Consider the following 19,974-nt stretch of genomic DNA (forward strand, 5'->3'; position numbering starts at 1 on the left):
CAAAGAGGGAGAGACACCAGGGATGTGTGTGCACAGAGAAAAGGCCAGGTGAGGACACAGCGAGAAGGTGACCATCTGCAAGCCAAGGAAAGAGGCCTCAGGAGAAACCAGTCCTGCCAACACCTTCATCTCAGACCTGTAGCCTCCACACTGTGAGAAAATAAATTTTTGTTGTTTAAGCCACCCAGTCAGTGTAAGCCATGCCATTTTGTTATGGCAGTCCTAGCAAACTAATGCAACCCCAGTGTTGGCAAATTCTCCAGCTTTTTGGTAATTCTTCCTTTTAATTCAAACAACAATGACAGTAAGTAAACAAACACAGCAATAGGCTGGAATCCCATTCTGTGCAATGTGGAGATCTAATCTTACCAGATTCTTCTCTATCCTCCCACCACCCCTGGTAAATTTTTGAGAATTTGCTTAGGAATGCTTTCATGTTCCATTAAACGAACATGGTTCATCTTGGTCATCCCCGCATCCCTCAGCCAGCCTTCTTGCTCGGACTGATATTTTTTACTAGTCATTCATCTTTGCCATCTCATAACTTGCTTCCTTCCTAAGTATGAATATTGGACCCTCCCATGTGGACATTGGTAGTTGCTCCAAGTACCAGCTAAGACTATGCGGCAATGTTTAGCAAAGGATTATTGAAGTATTGGGTGTAAGACACTAATAGTGCAAAAATACAAAATTAAAAACTGCCTTCTAGATAGGATGTCTCCTAGAATCTCCTCCTATGGACTTCCACGGGGCTCTTCCACAGGCTATCTCAGTCCTTAGCTCCGTACACCCTACCACAAAGGGACCACCTTACCTCTATGAAAAGGAGGACTCACCTTGTGCTCCTTTAGCGAGGATCAAGGCCTCTAACCTCATCTCAGTCCCAAGAAAAGAGGAGTCCTCCTTTACGAAGACAGGCTCAAAGCACGACTTACTCTCTGGGTGTATGATTGACAGAGGAAATCCTCACTGTTCGGAGGACATCCCCACGTCCGCTCACAAGGTATGGACTTACCTGCAGCAAGGTAAGCCCATGATTCTCTGTTTCATTTTCCAAAATGTGGCACACAGTTGTGTCACTAAAGGGAGTAGCAACATAGGAGATGGTTCATTAGATTAATTCTTTAAAAATTAATTTTAAAAAAATCACAAAATGAGTTTGGTGTGCAAGAGACTCCATTCCTTGATTTAGGAGAGACCAAAAGAATCATGCCTCAGGTTATTGCTTTCTCAGAGATTTTCTTCGTGGTGGTTGAAAGTTGTGAACTAACAGGAAGAAATCTCTCCCCATGAAAGAAGAACATTTAGGGATAAGGAGAGATGCCACTTGAGAGTACATGCTTGGGGTGGGTGACATGGGTGAAGGAGGTCAAAAGGTAAAAGCTTCCAGTTATAAAATAAATAAGCCCTGGGGATGTAATGTACAGGATGGCGACTACAGTTAAAAATATTGTATTGTACACTTGAAAGTTGTTTTAAAAAAGTAGATTTTAAAAGTCCTCATCACAAGAAAAAAAATTTTGTAACTATGTGGTGACAGATGGTAACTAGACTTATTGTGGTGATCATTTCACAATGTCTACAAATATTGAATCGTTATTTTGTGGACCTGAAACTAATATAACATTATCTGTCAATTATACCTCAATAAAAAATTTAAAAGAGTACATGCTTTTCTCATAGTCTTCTTTCCCAACTTTGATCTTCTATTACTATCACTACAGAGATGACAATCGTGAAATAGATTTCCTGACCTAGACTGGTGACTGCACCTCACTGTTAAAGTAAGAGCAGAAGCAGCAATGATAGCAATAATTATATGGATACCATCTATTTAGGTCTTCAAATGTGGGAGGCACTGTGTTATTGCTTTACAAACATTATCTTGATTAGTCTTCACGATGACCTACTCTAAAGTAGGTAATGTTAGCACCATTTTCTAGATGGAGAAACTGGGTTTAGAAAGTGAAGCAATTTACCCATTAATCTCACCTTTTAGAAAGCTTTCGTTTTTTTTTTAACCTTCATTTTCTTTACTTTTCTCTTCCTAAGCTGATTCTAGCCCTATCCTTTTGTCTAAGAGAACAGGATGTCGACAATATTTTATTTAATTGAATACTGGCATTCCTCTTTGCCAGGGTCATAAATAATGACAGTTTGTTTTTCCCAGGAAAACTTAATATCCTGAATTGGTTTTGGAAGCATAAAATGGTTTTAAGGTCAGCTTCTTTTAGGTTTAATTCGTTTGGACCAAGACTCAATGAGAGGCTCTTGGCCACTATGTACACTGTGCCATGGGGACACCAAGTTGAACAAGAGACTGTGCCCGCTTCCAAGATTTTGCATCAGTATTGTCAACTAAAGCCTCCTCTTTAGGGACAGGTTCCTTAGTACGTGCTCTCACGTACGATGCTTTGAGGTGCCAAGCTTATCCTTTGCACTCTGAGAATAAGAATCAAATTCAACCACATGATCCATTTGAAATGTCATCTGGAAACAATTAAGGACCAGTGGCTTTTCCAAATGACTTATAAGTGATACTCCTGGCAGTTGGTGGCCAAATGTTTGTGGAAAAGAGAAAACCCCACTGTTTTATAACCACAAATGAAAATACAGTAATTGCTGCCCTGACTCTTCCTTAAGTGGACCTTTGGGGAAGGGCCAAGGTGGCAAGCTGTGCAGGTAGTCAGGTAATTAGAAAGCACCCACCCTGCAGCAGTCACTGGTCTAAGTAATATCCAATTTACTGGCAAAACATTGAGAGAAGGAATTAGCAGATCGGGCAATGATAAACCATGGGCAGCCAAAGGTTGAAGCTACTAAGATTTTTTGGGTTGGAAAATGATGTCAAGAAATTTACCATTGCACAACAGGATCTTATTTCAAAAGAAAAAGAATTTCTCATATACCATCAGAAAAACTAATAAGCACTAGTAGATACTTCTAATCAGAGATATATATGTGGTGGGCTCAACACTATTATTTTTTACAATTTATCTGCATTTTTTTAATGCTCATGATACTATGAGACCTGTTTTCAATGTGAGGGAACAACAGCAGTAGAGTGCTACAGTGGCATCATTTCAGTTGGGAATCCAGTGGGATCATCCCAATCAGGGATGTATTATAACTTCCACAGTGCTTAGGTGTTTTTGCCTTTGTGGGCCCCTTCTCCCTTTAAAAAATAAAATTAAAATTATATTTTGCAACTGTATTGGTATAAAGATAGATACAATCCAGACTGGATTCATTATTATATATTCACATTTATTATATTCTTTTTTTCTCCTGCTTTTAAAAGAAAGTAACAGCAAGTCATTTTTGTAGGCTCCTAAAAGTATGATGGGCTCTAGGTATTGCACCTAACAGATAAGTTGGCCCTGTGCCCAACTGAAAATACACTTTACCAGACTCACTTGCAGCTAAGGGAGCCTTGTGAAATCAGCTCACAGTTTCTTGCAAATTCTGGAAAGGGTAATGCTTCTCTCTTCCTTATTCTCTCTGCCTAGAATTAAGGACACAAAATGCATAGATGCAGCAGCCATCTTGCAACCATGAAGCAACAATGTCTTCTTGTTAAGGACAGTAGAGCAGAAAATAGAAGGAGTCTTGTTCCTAATGGTATTTTGAGTTGCAGCATTAGCTAAAAGTCTTGTCACATGAGGAAAAAAAAGATCAATTCTACTTGTTTAAGCTGGTGGGGATTTGGCTTTCTGTCATGAGCAGCTAACTTCTGTCCTAACTCATACATTGCTGCAGGGCCTCAGCATCATCCTTTGGGTGAGGTACAATGTCAGAGCTTCACACAAATCTGTTCCAAACATCAGGAAGCAGCCTGAGGACCTGGAAACTTATGTAGTGGCTACCGGCACAGAGGATAACTGTAAAACTTACTGGTTCTCTGAGAATAAACGCAGCGTGAAGAACTTTTGCCCTTTCCAGATGTGACTATGAAGCCACTGGACTGTAAGAAACCATGCTTGTTGTCACGAACCCACAGGACTGTTCACTTCATTTTGAGACACAGGACCTTCAGATCTGGGATTCAGCGGTGTACACTCAGCTGATTAAGGGAAGAGTGTGAGAGGAAAGAGAATTGACACCATCTATTCAGAGATATTTGGCCCCTGGAGAGGACCCCTCCGCAGTGGGGTGAAAGGCCACACTGTAATGCTCCAGGTCTCGTACAGATGAAGGACAGAGTTCCCCTGAGGGAGAGGGTCAGTGCACAAGCTAGCGTGGTCCCTGCTCCTGCTCTTCTGGAATCCCAGGAGCTGGCAGGCATGTGTCCCTGGATCCCGGAGCCATGCTGGGTTCCTTAGTAAGCCTGTAGTAGCAAGTGAAAAATCAACTGTGTGAAATAAAACCAGTATCAGAAAAGTTTCTTGACGGAATTCATAGGGCAAAAGGGTAAGGAGGTTGAACACGTAAAGAGCAGTAGCTCCTATGAGTCTATTATGAGAAAGTCAGATAAATTATTTTAGGTAAAGGGCTTTTCCGGGAGACCCTATTCTCTTGGGTGCTGGTAACCCGGGTGATATCTTGTACATATTCATTTTTACTTTTATTTTTTCCATTTGTTTATCTATTCAACAAACACTAATCACTAGTGTGTATCAGACACTGTGAGGGAAACAAAGACTCCATCCCTGGCTTCAGGGGCTGATGAGCCAGGAGGCAGAGCAGACAAAAGCAAAGCCAAAACAAGCAAATAAACAGACAGTAGCTCTATGACGTTGTAATGAAGGCATGGGAGGTGCCTTGGGAGTTTAGAGCAGTGGTTCCTAAACTTGTCTGCATATGAACGTCACCCGGGGATCTTTTAAAACACCCAAAGCACAGGCCATACCTCAGATCAACCACATCTCTGAGGTGGGGCCCAGGCACGAGTAGGTTTTGAAGCTCCCCAGGTGATTCCCATGTGCGGACAAGTTTGGGAACCCCTGATATAGAGGGGGAGGGCCCTCTTTCTCTGAAAAAAATTAGGGGTATTCTAAGCTGAGCCTTACAATCATGCTGCTCAAAGTGGGGTCCCTGAGAGCTTGTTAGAAAACAGAACCTCGAGATCCACCCAGACCTACCGAATCAGGCTCTGCATGTAACAAGATGCTCAGGTGATTGTAGACATAGCAAAGTTTGAGAAGCACTGCAAAGCAGTAGTTCTCAAAGTGTGGTCCCCAGATCAGTGTCACCTGAGAATGTGTTAGGGATGCAAATTCTCATCCCCACTCCAGACCTACTGAATCAGAAACTCTGGGAGTGGGGCCCTGTCAGCTGTGGTTTAACAAATCCACTAGGTGATTCTGTTGCACAGTGATGTTTGAGAACGACTGGCTCAAAACATGTTTGTTTTCTACAAGTTGAGGAGGAATGGCACAGCAAGGGCATGGACTCAGGAACTCAGACTGCTAGGGAGCCAGGAATGACAAGAGTGTACAGTCTGTGTAGGAGAGAACTAAAAGAACTATAGACGTATATATAGAGAGAGACAGAGACACAGAGAGACAGAGACATAGATTTATTATAAGGAATTGGCTCATGCAGTTATAGAGGCTGACAAGTCCCAAGATGTGCAATCGGCAAGCTGGAAACCCAGAAGAGCTGCTGGAGTAGTTTCAGTGCAAAGGCCAAAAGGCCTGAGACCCAGGAAGAGAAGACGTTTCTCTTCTAGTATGAAGGCAGGAAAAAAATGGGTTTTCCACCTCGAAGACGTCAGGTAGGAGGAAGTCCCTCTTACTTGGGAGAGGATCAGCTTTTTGTCATATTCAGGTCATCTGATTGGATGAGACCTACCCACATTAGGGAGAGCGATTTGCTTTACTCAGTCCATTGATTTAAGTATTAAACTCATCCAAAAATACCCTCACAGAAACACCCAGAATAATGTTTGACCAAATATCTGGGAACCCCATGGCCCAGTCAAGTTGACACATGAAATTAACCATATATCCACTTAGAAAAATCTGACCTAGAGCGAGGCCAGATCACTTCTATAGGACCTGGACTTTTCCTGGATTACTTTTTCTCCCAAAAAACTTGCCTTTCTGGTTGTTCACCAGAGCCAATCCTGATTGCTTCATTTACAGAGTCTGAGGGGCTTGAGGCCAACCTGAAGACACTTCCTTAGAGAATCATCATCTTCTATTGTCATCTGGAGGTCTGGTATCTGGAAAGGTGCCCCAAAACGCAGGACATTCATTTCTATCTGGCAGCACCTTCCCTGTGCTCCCCTCCATGACTGGCCTGCTGCTTTGAGAAGCTTGGTACCTTAGAATGTAGAGGAAAGATGAGTGAGTCTGGAATCAGGAGACTTAAACCCCAGTTCTGCCTCTTATTAGCTTTGTTTCCTTAGACAAGTAACTTTTCAGTCTCTTCTTCTCCATCTGTGAAATGGGAATACCCACAGCCCTCATAAGTTTTTGTAAATCTTAAATCAGCACAAATCATCAAAGACTATACAAATGGCAATGCCTATTATTAAGTTTTAGTCATAAGAACTAAAAGAACATAAAAGAATCATCAACTTACCACTGTTTTTACATTAATAATCACTGTTTGGGATTGTAAACTTCAGTAGGGCAGAAACCAGACCATGTAAGTGTGGATGCAGCTAGGCAGGCATCATCCACAGATGAGTGCTTCGTACCAACTTAGCTGATGATCAGGGAATAGTTTTCTAATCTTTTCCAATTGGCTTACAATCTCCTTGTTTATTGCATACTAAATATATCTTCTAGAAATAAGGTTGCCAGATTAAATTCAGGATGCCCAGTTAAATTTGAATTTCAGATAAACAATGAATACTTTTTTAGTATAAGTATGTCCCATGTAAATCATTTGCTGTTTTTCTGAAATTCAAATTTAACTAGACCTTCTGTATTTTTATTTGTTAAACCTGGCAACCCCATCCAGAAAGGCAGTTGGCAAAATTTTATGTTAAAATTAAACGTTAACATTTTCTTAGGTGATGAATATTTAAAATATACCATGGAAAAATATCATATTTAAGAGTTTCTAATGGTTCATATGATTGTTTGACATTTAAAAATGATTTACTTAAAAAGCTAATGGACCTAAGTATATGTTTTAGTCTTGTTAGTTTCATCCATAAGATGAAGATAATATTTAACATACAGGGTGGTTTCAAAGTTTACATGTGAGAAAGTTCTTTGCAAGTAGACCCCCCCCCCAAAAAAAGTCTCAATGGAGCATGGACTTTGCTGTCTGATGTATCTGCTATTGAGTCCCAGTTGCGATTTATCGCTATGTGACCTTGGAAAAGCTACTTAACTTGTCTATGCCTCATTTTGTCATCCATAATATCACGATAATAATAAAACCCACCCATAGGATTTTTGTGAGAAGGAAAAGAGAAAATGCATATATAGTGCTTAGTGCAAAATAAAGCACTTCGTAAGTGTGAGATGTGATTAAAAATCTAGAAAGGGTCCCTTTCTAGAAAGTCACCAAAGCATGGTAATGGGAAATTATGGCTTAACTCCAAGTATAAACTCCTCCTCTATCTGAGTGTCCTTAAAATAGAGAACGTTTTGCTCCCGTGCCATCAGGTGCTCATGCCATGTTGTTGAAGGAATGGATGAATACACGAGTGAGGCTCGAATGCCAATACTCTTCCTGAATTCCGAGAATGGTGACTCTCGTCGTGCTCTGAATAAGTCATTAGAGGATTTCGTGCAAATGCAACAAGCCCTTGAAGATTCAAATCAGTTCAGATCATTCTTGTTTTAACTTCATAAAGAGCATTAACATCATCATCAGGAAAAATACAGCAAGTTTTAAAATTGCTGCTTTAATCTTAGAAATCAGCCTGGTGGGGCAATAATAGCAGATATGCGGCCATGTTTCTTATTACTACAAAGCCTTCGGTGTGCTCCTTCTGCAGAAAGAAACCTAAAGAAATCATTAAGCATGGTCTACTTTCATTCTTTCACATGTGGCTGTCCAGTTTTCCCAACACGATCTATTGAAGAGACTTTCCTTTCTCCATTGCATGTTCTTAGCTCCTTTGTTAAAGATTAACTGTCCATAGACGTGTGGCTTTATTTCTGGGCTTTCACTTCTATTCCATTGATCTGTGTGTCTGTTTTCATGCCAGTATCATGCTGTTTTGATTACCATAGCTTTGTAGTATATTTTGAAGTCAGGGATTATGATGCCTCCAGCTTTGTTCTTTTTTCTCAGGATTGCTTTACCTATTCAGGGTCTCTTTTTGCTCCATATAAATTTTAGGATTCTTTGTTTCTATTTATGTGAAGAATGTCATTGGGATTCTGATTGGGATTGCACTGACTCTGTGGATTGCTTTAGGTAATATGGACATTTTAACTATGTTTATTCTTCCAATCCATGAGCATGGAATATCTCTCCATTCTTTATGTCTTCTTTGGTTTCTTTCAATAATGTCTTATAGTTTTCAGTGTATAGGTCTTTCACCTCCTTGGTTAAATTTATTCCTAGATATTTTATTCTTTTGTTGCGATTGTGAATGGGATTATGTTCTTGAGTTCTCTTTCTGCTAGTTTGTTATTAGAGTACAGAAATGCAACCGATTTTTGTAAGTTGATTTTGTACCCTGCAACTTTGCTATAGTTGCTGATTATTTCTAATAGTGTTCTGGTGGATTCTTTAGGCTTTTCTATATTTAGGATCATATCGTCCGCAAACAGCAAGAGTTTCACTTCTTCCTTTTCAATTTGGATACCTTTTCTTCCTGCCTAATTGCTCTGACGAAAACCTCCAGTACCATGTTGAATAGGAGTGGAAAAAGTGGGAACCCTCGTCTTGTTCCTGTCCTCAGAGGGATGGCTTTCAGTTTTTCCCCATTTAGTATGATGCTAGCTGTGGGTTTGTCATATATGGCCTTTATGATGTTGAGGTACTTTGCTTCTATACCCATTTTATCGAGAGTTTTTATCATAAATGGATGTTGGATCTTGTCAAATGGCTTCTCTGCATCTATTGAGATGATCATGTGATTTTTTTTTGGAGGAAGATTAGCCCTGAGCTAACATCCGTGTCCATCTTCCTCTACTTTATATGTGGGACACTTACCACAGTGTGGTGCACCAAGCAGTGCCACATCCGCACCCGGGATCCAAACTGGCAAACCCTGGGTGGCCAAAGAGGAACGTGCGCACTTAACCGCTGCACCACCTGGCCAGCCCCCGATCATGTGATTTTTATTCCTCACATTGTTTGCTTTTTCTTTCTTTTTTTTTTTTCTTTTTTAAAGATTTTATTTTTTCCTTTTTCTCCCCAAAGCCCCCCGGTACATAGTTGTATATTCTTCGTTGTGGGTCCTTCTAGTTGTGGCATGTGAGACGCTGCCTCAGCGTGGTCTGATGAGCAGTGCCATGTCCGCGCCCAGGATTTGAACCAACGAAACACTGGGCCGCCTGCAGCGGAGCGCGCGAACTTAACCACTCGGCCATGGGGCCAGCCCCTTGTTTGCTTTTTTTTTTAAAGATTGGCACCCGAGCTAACATCTGTTGCCAATCTTCTTTGTTTTCCCTCTTCTACTTCTTCCCAAAGCCCCCCAGTACATAGTTATGTATTCTAGATGTGAGTGCCTCTGGTTGTGCTATGTGGGATGCCACCTCAGCATGACTTGATGAGCAGTGCCATGTCCATGCCTGGGATCTGAACTGGTGGAACCTGGCGCCACCAAAGCGGAGTGTGTGAACTTAACCACTCAGCCATGGGGCCGGCCCATCCTCATTTTGTTAATGTGGTGTGTCACATTGATTGATTTGTGGCTATTGAACCATCCCTGCATCCCTGGTATAAATCCCACTTGATCATGGTGTATGATTCTTTTAATGTATAGCTGTATTCAGTTTGCCAATATTTTGTTGAGGATTTTTGCATCAGTGTTCATCAGTGATATTGCCCTGTAATTTTCCTTCTTTGTGTTGTCCTTGTCTGGTTTTGGTCTCTGGGTGATGTTAGCCTCATAGAATGAGTTAGGAAGCATTCTATCTTCTTCAATCTTATGGAATAGTTTGAGAAGCATAGGAATTAAATCTTCTTTGCATTTTTGACATAGACCATTATCTTACACCATACATAAAAGTTAACTCAAAATGGATTAAAGACTTGAATGTAAGACCTGAAACCATAAAACTCCTAGGAGAAAATATAAGCAGTACACTATTTGACATCAGTCTTAACAGAAACTTTTCGAAAACCATGTCTACTCAGCCATGGGAAGCAAAAAAATAAACAAATGGGACCACATCAGACTAAAGAGCTTCTGCAAGGCAAAGAAACCATGAACAAAGTGAAAAGACAACCCACCAACTGGGAGAAAATATTTGCAAATCATATATCCTACAAGGGGTTGATTTCCAAAATATATAAAGAACTCATACAACTCAATAACAACAACAACAAACAACAACCTGATCAAAAAGTGGGATATGAACAGACATTTTTCCAAAGAAGATACACAGATGGCCAACAGGCACAAGAAAAGATGTTCAACATTACTAATTATTAGGGAAATGCAAATCAAAACTACAATGACATATCACCTTACAACTGTTAGAATGGCTATAACCAAGATTAAAAATAACAAATGTTGAAGAGGATGTGGAGAAAAGGGAACCCTCATACTCTACTGGTGGGAATGCAAACTGGTTCAGCCACTATGGAAAATAGTATGGAGATTTCTCAAAAAATTAAAAAGAGAAATACCATCTGATCCAGCTATCCCCCTGCTGGGTATTTATCCAAAGAACTTGAAATAAACAATTGAAAGAGATTTACACACCCCTATGTTCATTGCAACATTATTCACAATAGTCAAGATGTGGAAGCAACTCAAGTGCCCATCAACTGACGAATGGATAAAGAATATGTGGTATACATATACAATGGAATACTACTCAGCCATAAAAAATGACAAAATCATTCCATTTGCAACAACATGGATGGACCCTGAGGGTATTATGTCAAGTGAAATAAGCCAGTCAAAGACAAATTCCACATGATTTCACTCATATGTGGAACATAAACAAACTCATGGATAGAGTACAGATTAGGGTTTACCAGAGGAGAAGGGGGTTGCAGGTGGATGAAAGGGGTAAAGGGGTACACATGTATGGTGATGGATGAAATTAGACTATTGGTGGTGAGCACAATGCAGTCGATGCAGAAACTGATAAATAATAATGTCCACTTGAAATTACACAATGTTATGAACCGTTATGACCTCAATAAAATAACTGACAAAAAAAAGAAATCATTAAGCACGAGAAGTTCAACGGTTAGGTCAGGATCTCAGACAGACGGGCTGTACTCAGTGAGGCATTAGGGACTGTTATGGGCTTGTCCATCTCCCATGGGGGTTGTAGGGTCGGGGGAAGAGCAAAGATTACAAGTTAAAGGCCACACATCTTTTTTTCATTGGATCAGAGAAGCCTATTGTGCTGCTCTTGCTGTGCTGGAAAGTTCTAGGTTCCTCAGTGGCTGATGAGTATTTATATTAAAGGCATGGCCAAGGAATATATTCTCCCGAATCATCCCTCTAGAATGACTCAAGTTTTCCTGGTGCTTCATGAAGACAAGGAGTAATTAGATCACAGTCCACCTATTTTTCTCACAACATTCAAGCTTATTTGATTAACTAGATGATCAGAGGCCATTTATTCCAGTAACTGTATTGTCTCTCATTAATCCTGTGATCTTAAATCTCGAATTTTAAAAAGTAAATCTCACTACTTGGGTGTAGAGGTATGCTTTATTGGATGAATTGCCACGTTTATAAAATGGAGCTTTTTTTTTTTTTTTAAAAAAAGGGTTTAATTGATAGAATTAAGACAAAAAAGGGAGTTATCCTTTCTAACTCCTTCTCTCTGGCCAGCTCTGCCGAGGTTGGCCTCGTGCCTTCTCATGTCCCATCTCCCTGCCCACTCACATTTCTTTGAACAGCTGTGCCAGGGCTTCATACAGAGAAGGCTTTATGCCACACGGCCCTTTCAGACGTCACATCTAAATCGTCTTCATTAGCCTTGAAAACTTGGATCCGTAGCAGGGTTTCTGGCACCCCAAACAGCGGAAGCCCTGTGTGTGAGCTCGAGGCATGAAGCCACAGAGGCAATGGCACCCTCTGGTTGAAATGCGTTTTCAACAACTTGTGTGCCATTGAGCTGTGGCTCTCTACTCCTTTCAGGGAAGGGAAACTTCAAAATATCTCAGTTATAGGAGATTTACAGAATATGTGGAACAGAGGGAATCATGCATCATTTAGAAGTTTTTCTGTGCTAAATGTGGTCATATTTTCTAATGTACATATCAGAACCCTTGACTATATTTGTTGAAGTAAAGGGACAGAATATCTAAAATTAGGATTATCCCTGAAAAACCTATTTATATATATGGTAAACAAGCCTCTCAGGAGTTTCTTGACCAGTGATCTTTGTTTGCTTCAGGTTCAGCTGAGAAATCAGTTACCTCTGATCTTTTCCCTGTGTGCTCTCAATTTTTCTAGTCTTTCTTCAGTGTTTTATGTTAATAAAGGTTCTTTTTTTCCCTGAATTATTTGCCCATCACCCAGGCCACAGGGAGAAACATCAAGATGTCAGCATCCTTCATGCTCCCAGGAACCACACCAGTTGAAAACCTCATGTTTTCTTTCTTTTTAATGATTTTATTTTTCTCCCCAAAGCCCCCCAGTACATAGTTGTATATTCTTAGTTGTGGGTCCTTCTGGTTGTGCTATGTGGGACACTGCCTCAGCATGGCTTGATGAGCGGTGCCATGTCCATACCCAGGATCCGAACCAGTGGAACCCTGGGCCACCAAAGTGGAGCGTACGAACTCAACCACTCAGCCACGGGCCAGCCCACCTCATATGTTTTCTAAACATAAATGTGGCTAATTTGAGCAGACTATAGTCCACGAAAAGTGCCATCTAATTCCTGAATCAGCTGTCTGCCCTTCATTCAACGCTAATTCTACCTGCACCCTAAACGTGTTCTTACTTTAGAATGATAACAGCAATCATAATAGTGATGACAACAACTATTTAGCCAGAGTTTACTAAGTGCCATGCCAGGGATTTATGAACTCATTTAAATATCCACATAGCTTCCTTTAAACTCTTCCTGGGAGTTTTGAAGCTTCCCTGAGGACAGTATTTTTTAAAATTTAGAAGGAAACCTTGTTTTATAATTAGAGGCAATATTTGGGATCACAGGAGAAAAAAAAAAAATATCAGAAACTATGGATAACCAAGACAAAAGAAAATGTGGAAAGCACCCACAATCTCTTGCTCGGCAGCATTCACCAGCAGAGGCCCAAGGGGAAGCAGTGTTCCTCCAGGGCAGAAGCTATGAGGAGGGGCCCTCCCTTGCCGTGGGAGTTCAGAGGTACCAGTGACCGCTCTGCTTCCCAGCTTTGCTCAGTGAAATTTGAAATCTTTGCCTTTCAGCTTAATCCTCCATCCCCTGCACTCATTCTGACCCCACACATACCTGGAAAAGTTAGGAAGAGGGGGTGGGGTGCAAGATATCTACAAAGAGGAATTTCGGTACAGCAGACTGAAATATGGCTGTGCTGGGTTGCTGGGGAGTGCGTCTTGAAGCCGTGTTGCATAGCAGCCATACTGCTTTTACTCAGGGCGTGTGTTTAAGAAATGTACACAATCGATGCTGACAGAGACTGTGGAGGGTCAAAAATCCTCCTAAGGTAACCCTTGACATTGGCTTGTGGTTAACCCTGCCAGGGAGAGAAGCTTTATAGCAGGTTGTGCCCGGATAGAGTGCCCAGCTAATGGAGAAGGGGCCAGCCCTGGGGGCAGGAACCAGCAGAGAAAGGGGCCCAAGACAATGGCTCTTACGTCGTGGGCTTGCCTGGGGCTGGTTCCCTCAGGACCCAAGCAGCAGCAAACTCGGCTTGCTCTCTTTGTCCTTATTGAATTAGAAGGAAGTGAAGGAAGCCTGTAGGATTGTAAGTGAGGGAAACGCGAGTGACTTTTAAAAGCTTGCAATATCAAACTTTCCCATTGGAATTGAGCCAACCCAGGGCAGATGTGTCAAACGGCTGTTTTTGGCTGTCTTGCTCACTCACTCCAGGAAGTGGGGGGAGCAGGAAGGGGCCACAGAAAGATCAAAATATAATCAGTAATGTTGCATTCAGTCCTGGGATGGGAGACCTACAGGTAAATGGAGCCCCATTTATGGCTGAGAACAGTCTGGGAAAACAAAAGCAAAACCAGAAAACCAAACAACTCTCTGCACAGGAATGAGCGAGGAAGGAGGCGAACTTAGTGGAAAGTCAGGGCTGCCTAGAGGCATAACAAATAACCACAGGCTGGAAAAGTACAGTGGAGGGGGAATGTGTGCTCGGCAGATTCCTCAGCAGGGCTCAGGGCGATTTTCCTTGGCATCCTATCAATTATGTTACTGTTGCCTCTTTGAATTTAATCATCTCGTGCTCTAAGTAAGCACACTCTCCATATTTTCACAAACCCAGAGTGGGTAGAACCTAAGACTAACAGAGGCCCAGAAACCATAAAGGAAAAGGTTGACAGATTGGAATGATTAAGAAGTCAAAACTTGTACTTGGCAAAATCAGCTCACATGAACAAATTTAAAAGTCAAATGAGGACTGTGGGAAAATATTTGCAACACACTTAAGAGACAAAGAGTTAACATCCATCATAGCTAAAACGTTCCTATGAAGCCATATAAAAGACCAAAGGGAAAAAAATGGGCAAGTGATAAGAAGATGCAATCTAGAGAAGAAAATTACAAATGGTCAATAACATTTGAAAAATGCCCAAACTCACTAACAGAGAAATTCAAATTAAAACAAAAGAGTTAATTTTTTGGTTAAGTTGGCAAAATTTAACAACATTTTGATGACATATAGTGTTTGTAAGAGGATAAGGAGATAAACCTCTTTATATTCTGTTAATGGATGTGTAAATTGATATGACATTTTGAAAGATAATTTGGCAGAGTTTATCAAATTTAAAATAAACACATTTTACAACCAAGCAGTCCCACTTACAAGATTCTATTTTAGAAAAGCTCTGATTCTACAGGGAAAGATGTGTGTGTGTGTGTACACATTGCAACATTATTGAAACAGCAAAAAGCTGTTTCCATCAATGGGGAATGGACAAATAACTCACAGAACATCCATCCCAAGAATATTATGGGAACACCAGAAAGATGCGGTAGACCTAAACGTTCTGACATAGTAATATGTTAAATGAAAAAAGACTCAGAGAGAGAGAGATGTACATATTTTTTTATTTTATATATATTTATATTTATTTATAATATTTATAAATATAGATAGACGTATATACATATATATACATATGTAATATAGTATATACATGCATATATAGACATATATAGCATAATCCCATTTTTGTGGAAATGAAAGCTAATATCTATATGTCTATGTTTGTATATACACTAAAAAGAGCATATGCACAGAAAACACACACACAGTCCAAACTGATAAAAGTGGTTAAATGTCAGGGAATGAAGCAATAACTAACAGAAAATTGTTTTTTATTTGTTATATTTCTGTGTTGTTTGAATTTGTTGCTACAGTATCTATTATTTTTACAGTTAAAAAGCATAGTGAAAGGATGTAAACAGATAAACACATGCAATCACATTACTCTCCTATTGTAAGCACCAAGGGAATTTAGCATAAGAGTATGGCGTGCAGAATGGAACCCTTTCTGGCTCCTTCAAGATTCCTCGCTAGTGGTAATGGGTGATTTTGGAGGCAGTTGAAAACTGAGAACAGAAGGAGGTAGACACCCTCTCCCCAGGGATCTTAAGACTAGGCATTTCAGCAGAACCTATGAAGCAGCATTCACCACACTCCCACCCCAAGGTGTCTAAAAAAAAATGTCACCTTCTTTAGAATTCCCCTCTCATTAGAGTCCTTGAGAGGATTCAATGAGGTAATTTGTATAGTATTTGAAAAGTGGTTGGCACACAGTAGGTGATATGCAGGTTTTATTATTATTGAATCAGTAAGTATCCCTCTCTAGCTCACCTCCCAATGTGGAAGGAGGTGAAATTCTACTCACGTCTGCTTTTCTAAAGGCAGAGGTCTTCCAAGACTTTCCTAGTGAAATGTGGGCAGATGACATCATGGGAAGACTGGCATTTCCTTCCTCCTGGATGGTTGCAGGTGGAACCTACAGACCAACCATGGAGTGCTGAAGCATGGGGAAGGGTCTTAGAGGCACAGGAGGGTACTGAATGGCCAAAGGGCAAGGATCACTCCCCTGGTTTCCCATGGAATCAAGTCAAGGGTGACAGAGATTCTTAGGTTTCCCATAAACCTGGACCAACTGCAGAAGGGGACACAAGGGCCCACTGGTCATTCCATGGAATTTCCAATTGAAGCAACAAATAGTTGGGTAAAAAGGTACAAGGTGAGAGGGAGAAAATAGCACTGACCCAGTGGGATCCCCAACACAATGGGGACCAGCTGGGCCCCTGATTGCTTATGATGGAGCTTGACACTGGCTATCATGGATGAAGAGCTTGGTAAGTGTTGACATGAGCTGCTGGATGCCCTAGTTCTGCCGAGGAGTTGCCATTCTAATAAGTAGCAGATTCCCCTTCTTCTGCAGCTTTGCAGTAAAGGGTTAAAACTAGATGTTGGACAGCAGGGAAAGATCCTTGAGATAAGAGTATTCTGGGGTTGAAATGATAAACTAGAATTTGCATAGCTTAATTGGACTAAAAATATCACTGTACTGGACTAAGTTTAAACTTAGAGAATGAGGAAAAGAATGAGAAAAAGAAGGAATTGGCACCAGGCTGGTTTTGCAGTGTGCGTCTATGTACTGTAGAGGAGGCCTTGAAAAGAAAAAGAGTCAAGGTTTTGGGACCAAGAAAGTATATGTAGTTATGAGAATGAAGCAGGCGTTCTGCTTGCACAGATTTCCCTTCTTCCTGTCTGCCACGCTTTATTCCCCCTCTTTGCTCCTGAGGAAACATTTCCCTCCCCGTTTCAGGGAGTTGTAAAGATTGAAGGGGTCCAAGAGAAAAGAAATCAGCTCACCTTCACGGTAAAAACTCAGGAGGGTTTTTTGTTACTGTTGTCAGTTTGTTTGTTTTTAAGTACTATACCTTTAAAATATGCTGGAAAGAGCACTGGAAAGGAAATTCAGGAGATCTAAGAGACCTGGACAGATAGCTTCACATCTCTCGAGCTCAGTGTTTTCATCTATGAAGTCTGGCCTTTGGCAGCACTCGATGGCCTCTAAGATTTCCTCCAGTACTTATATTACGGTTTTTCCTTTATTTCATAGACCTGAAAGGGACCTTGGCTGGCATCTAGTCAAGACCCCTACCCTATGTAAGAATATTCTATGGGACAACCCAAGAGATGTATTGGATTTTATGAATGTTTTTATGCCTTGGTATAAGTTGGTAATTTTTTGAAATATAAATTATCTAGATCAAAACAGTGATTTCCTCCAGCTGTGTTACCTAGAATGCAATCCCATCCCTTAGTGTATGACTACAGCATTTGTCCATTGAAGGACTCTGACCTGGAGTCACAGGCTGAGTTTCCCAAAAGTTCCCTGAAGAGGAATGTCATGACCAAAGAGCATTGACATGCTTCAGCAGAGACCAGGGATGCTCAGGATAAATGCTATTAGGGTTAGGTTATGCTAGTGGCAGCAAGACACATACCCCTAAATCTTTGGGGCTCACCAACCGCAAAAGTTTACTTCTTGCTCATGTGAAGTCGTGTGGGTCAGCAGGGCTCTCTGCCTTCTAGTGACTCAGGGGTCCAGATTCCCTCCATCTTGTGCTGCCAACAGTTCAACATGGGACTCCAAGTTCATCCTGTCAGGAGAGGAGATGGATGGAGAAGGCACACTGACAGTTAAGAATCTAGGACCAGAAGCACCATATCACTTCTGCTGTCATTCCTGTCTTCCAGAACTCAGTCATATGACCCCAAGCCAACTGAAAGGACCCTGGAAAATGTAGGAGAGTGCATGGATAATCAGTGAGCACTGGTCATCTCTAGATGAATTGATAATGCAACCACGGACAAAGTCACCAAGTGGGGAACTGTTAAGGGTGACCAAAAGCCTTGGTTTTTAACCTGTGGCTTCTTTATAAATTATTTATTTTTCTTCTCAAAAAATAATTTTAGCCTAGGAAAACTGAGGCAACTTGCTAGGAAGTAGGTGATGTGTTGCCTTTAAGTGGCTGCATCCCACTGTTGATTCATAATAAACTTTAAGTCAACTAAAATCCTCATATAATTGTTCAGAGGAACTGCTGCCTTCATATCCCTTAATTGTGCTGTTCACTTTGCTTTAAACCTAAATGCAGGACTTTATATTTATTCTATTAAGTGTCATCCTGTTATTTTCAGATACTTCCTTCAGCCTTCTGAATTTCTTACTCTGTCATTTATTGTAAAAGCTATTTCTTCAGAATTTGCATCCTACACCAATTTGATGAGTGTATCTTCTGTGTCTACATCCAAGTTCTTGAAAAAATAGGCCAAGGGCAGAGCCCTCAAGTAGAACACCAGAGACCTCCCTTGAGAGGCATCGCGATTCATTAATAAACACACTGGACTCATTTGTTCCACTAGCTTCAGATCCTCCTTACCATATACTATCAACCAGTTCACATGTCTTCAATTTCTCAAAGGTTTCTTAAAATTTCATAACATGCCTGGATGGAAACTGAACTCATTATCTTCCTTTCTTGACCCACTCCTACTCCTCAACAGTCTACTGGTTGATGGCACCACCATCCACCCACTGTGGGCTGGGAGCAATCCCAGATCCTCCCTCTCCCTTAGCTCCCTCAGAAGTAAACTGGTGGAAAGCAGCACAGTGCTGCCACGACTGAACTGGGGCTGCGTCCTGCTAATGCCTGGGCAACTGTCTCTGAGCTTGTCTCCGTGTCTCTGGTCTTTTCTCCTCCAGTCTACCCTCTTCACCTTCATTAGAATTCTTTCAAAACTGCAAGTCATATCGTGTTACATCCTTGAATAAAATCCACCCAAACTCTCCAGTGTAAGGATAATATTAAAAATATTTAGGCAACAACCAAAGAGAAGGACAGCAGGGCTACTCCAGACGACAAGCTGCTCACTTTCTATTCTCGGATGTCAAATGTTTTGAGGTGGCACCCTCCCACCCCCTCCACTCCCATCCAGGGGTTCCAGCAGACCCCACATTTGCATCTCAATACTCTATTCCTCCTTTCTCCCTCCCCTCAAATCTCCTTCTCCAACTCAGAAAAGGCCTTGTCTCCTCTGAGGCTGGAAAGCTGCTCTTACCTCATCATGCATTCTGCCCCACTCCCTGGTTTTTGGTAGAAACTGGCCAGTCTTTCAGGCTTCACTCTATTGAGTCAGAGCCAAAGTTTTAGAACTCAAAAATAAATAAATAAATACAACAAAAGCTAACCCCCAACTTCCCCTCCCCCCAAACGCCAGACTCTTCGAAATGAAAGCTTTCAAGGCTTTCTTTTTACCTTCTCAGCCAGAAATTTGACTCTCTTCTGGCTGGATTCTTTGGTATCTTTTCTTCTCTGGAGCAATCAGCCTTAGTCTCTAGCTCTGGTTAAATGGGCAAAGAGCCACAAGGTAAAAAAGATTTTCTGAGAAAGAAAAAGACTTCTTGTAGTATTTCAAAATATTATCCCAATTCTTTGTTGATCTGTCCACCTACCCTACTAAATTCAGCTCCACGTGAGTAAGGACCAATGTTTGATTGACCTCTGTTTTCCCAGTGCCTGGGACGTATTAGACGCTCATTAAATGCTTATTGACCGAATGATTAAACCAATGAACAAAGATAGACCATGTCAATGGTATTTTGCTAACCCATCAGTGTGCTAATTTTATAAAAAAGGAAATGGAATGATTGGACTTAGTTCCTCTGTTGTTGCTTGGCTCAAACTGCAGAAATAGGAAAATGTATTG

The 19,974-nt window shown here is 41.0% G+C and overlaps 1 long non-coding RNA gene across 1 annotated transcript; it reads right to left on the reverse strand.

The window, feature by feature from the left end:
• Positions 1-5,503: 5,503 nt before the first annotated feature.
• On the reverse strand, positions 5,504-19,651 carry LOC139075341 (uncharacterized). The gene is made up of 4 exons (XR_011525643.1): positions 19,524-19,651; positions 19,327-19,392; positions 17,709-17,864; positions 5,504-6,267 (listed from the first exon to the last, which is right to left on the reverse strand). It is a non-coding gene; the product is annotated as an uncharacterized lncRNA (long non-coding RNA).
• Positions 19,652-19,974: the final 323 nt, after the last annotated feature.

This window comes from Equus przewalskii, chromosome 13 (assembly GCF_037783145.1).
Source record: "Equus przewalskii isolate Varuska chromosome 13, EquPr2, whole genome shotgun sequence".
NCBI classification, from domain to species: Eukaryota; Metazoa; Chordata; class Mammalia; order Perissodactyla; family Equidae; genus Equus; species Equus przewalskii.